The sequence below is a fragment of the Capsicum annuum genome, chromosome 1, assembly GCF_002878395.1.
Source record: "Capsicum annuum cultivar UCD-10X-F1 chromosome 1, UCD10Xv1.1, whole genome shotgun sequence".
Taxonomy (NCBI): Eukaryota; Viridiplantae; Streptophyta; class Magnoliopsida; order Solanales; family Solanaceae; genus Capsicum; species Capsicum annuum.
The window spans coordinates 251,910,571-251,916,200 of NC_061111.1; positions in this window are offsets into that span (position 1 = coordinate 251,910,571).

Here is a 5,630-nt window from a genome sequence, read left to right on the forward strand (position 1 = left end):
GGACAAAGACAAATTAACAATATATTACTATAAGAAGTTCATATATAATATTTAATTTTTGAATGTTTCGAAAAAATTAACAATTTTTCTACCAACATTATTATATAAATGTTTCAGTAACTGAAAATGATATATTCCTTTATTAACACTAGTAAAAGACAAAGTATCTTATATATACAATAGAAAATCTAAGTAAAAAATAAAGCATATTCACTACAACACAATATATCTATTGCTACGAAATCTAAGCTATAAATTTAAAAATTGAAGCTATTACTTAGTAATAGTCACAAAAATTCAAATTCTGTAGCTATTTATAAATTCGTAAAATTTCTTAGCCACGAAAATTAAATCGACAAAGCTAATTCCTTATTTTTGCTACAATCACTAACAATCTTGGTAATAGTTGCTTAAATAGCTACAACTTTATTGTTACAATAAAATTTGGTAGCTAAGTATGAATTTTTATCATGCGATAAAAATTATTATTATAATAATGACCTTTTAGTCATAATAACTATTTGAAATAAGATATTGTTTTATGGTGCACTATTCGAATGCACTAAAAACTAGTCACTAGTACTATTGAAAAATCAAATGTTGTGTGTTTGTTGAACATAGAAGTATGGGTGGGGTTGGGGTGAGGGAGGGGGGTGGGGGATTTTAATTCCATAATAAATTAAGAAAATAATGTATCTCCTCGATGGTCTATACTTATTTAAAATTTATGTCACATAATAAAATTTATTAACTTGATATCTAAATAGTCAGATGTCTTGAGCTTGAGTCTCATAGCCATCATTAAAAAAATATGTCAATGTAATTTACGAAGAAAATTTAGATCAACAGAGAGAGTACGTATTCAAGATACTAAAACTTCGGATCAATAACCACTCTAGGAAGGATTTTGTTTGTTCTACTTTCCATGTACGAGTATTTAGAAGTATAGAAAATTCTAATTGATTATTGACCAATGAAATTCATGAGAAAAAAATGAAGAATTAATTACGTTTAACAACTTTACAGGTTAAATTTTTAGATGAAATTGTTCACATCCTTCGATGCAGATAAACTAGGTTTTTATTTTTTTGATTAGGGACTGAGTGTTCAATACCTCTTTTGAAGCTTGAATTCATTTTGGAAAGTCTCACTTTGCGATAGGGCTATCCAACAGAAGAAGACCGAGCTAGTCATGGGCTTGGATTGTAAACATATCGGTCTCGATTAGGGACTCAAGGGAAACTTCTCTCGGGAGCTTTAGGGGTTCGGTCCTAGGTGGATTTCAGCGAGGACCGAACTATCCCACTATCATTATAGCGAGTTAGTCCTTTTTGAGTTGAATTAGGGGACAATACCCCCCCGTGGTCTTATGCTGGTCCAAGTATCAGTACCAAACCAGGTCGACCCAACCTTGGATCTATATACCCCCTCTGTGGTCTTATGTTGATCCAAATACTAGTATTGAACCAGGTCGACCCGACCTTTAAATATTTTGGATCGATATACCCCCTCCGTGATCTTAATCCAAATACTAGAATCGGACCAGATCGATCCGACCTCTAAATATTTTTACCGTACCAGGTCGACCCGACCTCTAAATATTTTGGATCGACATACCCCCTCTATGGTCTTATGTTGATCCAAATACCAGTATCGGACTAGGTCGATCTGACCTCTAAATATTTTGGATCGATATATTCCTTCTGTACTGTGGTCTTATGTTGATCCGAATACTAGTATCGGACCAGCCCGATCCAGACCTCTGAATATTTTGGATCGATTCAAGATATGAATCTAAGATATCTGATTAAGAATGACGGAGTAATATTTATCATTCAACCATGACCTTTGATGGTGATTAGGGGTCAAATCATTGGTTATTAGGCAATGCAAATGCCAAAAATTAAGCAAAGTCAAGCTAAGGATGGCCAAAGTGAAGAATGAGTACAAAAGAAAGCCGTCCAGGGTGGTCTCATGAGGTCAGGTGACAAATGTGGGATCCATTAGCCGCTGCCCACTTGGCCACTCTTCCCCATCCACTAATTTTAATGAGTATAATATTCGATGATCGGTATCTTGTCTTGAGAACTGATTAAATCTGAATTCACACATTATATAGGGTCTATTTTTGAGGGCGATGCTCATAACATGATTCTTTTCATTCCCAAAAAAAGGTTCGGTGTACTAAAATTTTCGCTATGCAGGTTCGGAAAAGGGTCTCGGCACAAGAGTGTATTGTACGCAATTTTACCTAACACTATTGCTAGAAGCTGTTTTCTAGGCTTTACTGGTTGCTTTTCTCACCATTGACTTAAAATCAGTGATGGAGCCAGAAATTTGACAAAAAATATTCAAATTTTCTTCTTAGTTGTATCAAACTAAAGCTCCCATTACACATGGTTTGGGAAAAAGCCTCACCACAAGGATGTATTGTACGCAGTCTTACTTATCATTTTTGTCAGAGGCTGTTTTCAAGGTTTGAACCCGTGACCTCCTGATCACATGACATCAACTTTATGAGTTGCTTTTTTTCATTTTCCATAGTGACTTAAAATTAGTTGCGGAGTCAGAAATTTAGCGAAGAATATTCAAATTTTCTTCTTAGTTGTATCAAAGGTATGAAAAATTAAATATACACTCATAATAGCTAATGTTTATCCTCTGTACACCATATAATTTTTCAACAAGGAATGCATACTGAACCATCCTTCACCTAAGGTGGTTTCGCAATGACTCAAATATGCTCTAATTAATTAAAATGAAGAAAGCCCAATTATTTCACTACAATATTTATATATAAAATTTGTTTAACATATAGTAGTAATCCTATTAAAATATCATTAAAATACTCTTTAAATTACATGTATGTATATAGTCTCTCTCGTCTTCACGTTTTTGTCTGTGAAGCATTAATTAAAATCTGGTCAAAACTTTGATATCCTTAACTATGATTAATAAAGCCTTGTACACCTCACAAATTAATCAAACCAACATCTAACCCTACCCACATAAATTTAATCAAGGTTTCATTTACTACTAAAATAAAAGCAAAAAAATTATTGATAGTGACGGAGGTAAAATTTTCGCTAAAAAATTCTATTATTTATTATAAATACATCAAATATTTTCTTTAATCTTATATATAATTTGATTTTCAACGAAAGAAATGCATATCGATAAACCCCCTTCCATTCCTCTAGTTATGTCCCAACCATCGAGGTATCATGGATGGTCGAGATCTCTCAGTTATCAACCAGATATCTCACGCTTTGGTTCAGAGAATCAAGAATTTTTTCATAGAAAATATTTTACCATTTTCTCTTACAGAATCTACACGACGGCCAAAGGTGGAGCTAGAGTATAGTTTACGGATTCACCCACTATCGATCTATACTTTTTCTTTTTTTAAAAAATCCATTGAATATGATAAATTATTAATTTAAAACCTAGTAACTTAAAAAGATCATAATTTTAAATTTAAAAAGTTTAAATCCTGACTCCACTTACAATAATATTATTTTATTAAATCAGCCAATTTCAAATACCAAATACTTACCACAAGTTAATGAAAAATGCATCTTCATAATCATGTTTAATTTATTAATTAAATTAATAAACTTGCTAAACATGAAAGTCATATTAATCCAACTTGTTATAGTTTCTTAAATCTTGACTTCATATAAATAAATTATATTCTCATTCATTTCACGCAACTACTATAGTAATTTTCAACTGTTTATGGTCATCATCCACCAATTTTCTCATTATTTATTTTATTATTCCCTATGTTACAATTTATGTGATATTTTTCAGATTTCGGGATTTAAATAAGTCTATTTTAATCATAATTTTTTCATATACATTTTAAATACTTTGAATTGACAATTATTATGATTTATAATACTTTTTACGTAGTTTTCAAATATATAAATTTTATTTTAAGAAAATTAAAACTTTCGTGTCCTAATTCACAGTCAAATTTATATTGTTTGACTTTTGAAAAACGAAAAATGCCACATAAATTGGTATGAAGAAAATATTCTTTTGGGTTGCCTGGGTTTTTTATTTTTATTTTTATTTTTGGGTAATTCCTTTTTATCCATTTGAGAATCTGGACATGCAAAAAAAAAAAAAAATCATGCAAAATTATTTTTAGATATCATTTCCTTATTATATCCACAAAAAATAGGAGATAGTAGGAAAAAAGTTTTAAGTGTCCAAACAACAACAGACCAACAGCCAGAAAAATTTTAATAGCTTTATTGATTGAATATTTAAATTTTCGCCCTGTTGATGAGGCTTAACTTATACTATGAATGTAATTTAATCAGCTAAAATATAGCATAAAATATCCAATTTTCTAAATCCTAAGTTACCAACCTATAGCTCACACTTTGCTCCACTTACTGGCGGAGTTAGATTTTTCATTAAAAGGATTTAGAAATAACACTTGAATAAATTAAGGGGGGTTCAATATCTATTATATACACATAAAAAATAATTTCAATCATATATAAATAGTATAATTTCCTATCGAATCAAAGGGTAGCTCCGCCCCTAGCTGCACTTGAGGTAAAGGTTTTTCAGAAACAGTCTCTTTCTACTTCCACGAGGTAGTAATAAGGTTTGTGTACACTCTACCCTTCCTCGACCCTACTTGCCGTATTTCATTGAGTATGTTATTATCGTTGAATCTATAGCTTACACTATGTCTTCACCTTTCCCCATCATTGTATAGAAATTAAACTCAAATATTTTCATCTTTTAATAAAGTCTACTATGGTTCAATGAAATTAGGTTGAACACCACGAGGTTGTAGGTTCAATTCCGAATAGAAACAAACATTAGGTGATTTCTTCTCATCTGTACGTTCTAATCTTGATCGATAAAGTTACGTGGTACCTTTTGCTGGTGAAAGGTGATAAAAATCCCATAAAATTAGTCTAGGTGCGCGAAAGTTGATCCGAACACCAACACCAACAACATACCCAGTGTATTCCTACAAAGTAGAGTGTGGGGAAGGTAAAACGTATGCAGTTCATACCACTACCTTAGTTGAAATAGAGAGACTATTTTCGATAGACCTCCGACTCAAGACAAACTAATCCGAATATCACGATTATATCTTAGAACACCCCAATTATATATTGAAAAAACATCTACTACTATAGTACTATAGTAGTTGAATAAACAAATAATTTTCCATCCTGTTATTTTTATACTAATATACTTATAAACTTTAGGGTGAGAGAATGAAATGACTGCGTTTGTTTGAGTCTTTGTCCCCTCCTTCCCCTCTCTTTCTTCTTCCCTTCCCTTTCTTTCCACTCAACAAAACCAAATCTCTATAACAACTTTCTTCTTGTTTTCCAAATCTACACATACACAAAAAAAGAAAAAAAAAAATCCCATTTTAAAAAAACCTTATATTAAACAAACCAAAGAAAAAAAAAACACATCTTGTAGTTTTTAATAATCGTTTCATTTGATATTGCTTTTTGTAATTTTTTTTGATGTGTTTATTGTACTTTTGAATGTTTTAGTCATGGCTGGTTTGGATTTAAGCACTACTCATTATGTTCATCAACTTCATCATCCAGCTGACTTTAATCTGCAAAGACAACCAGATG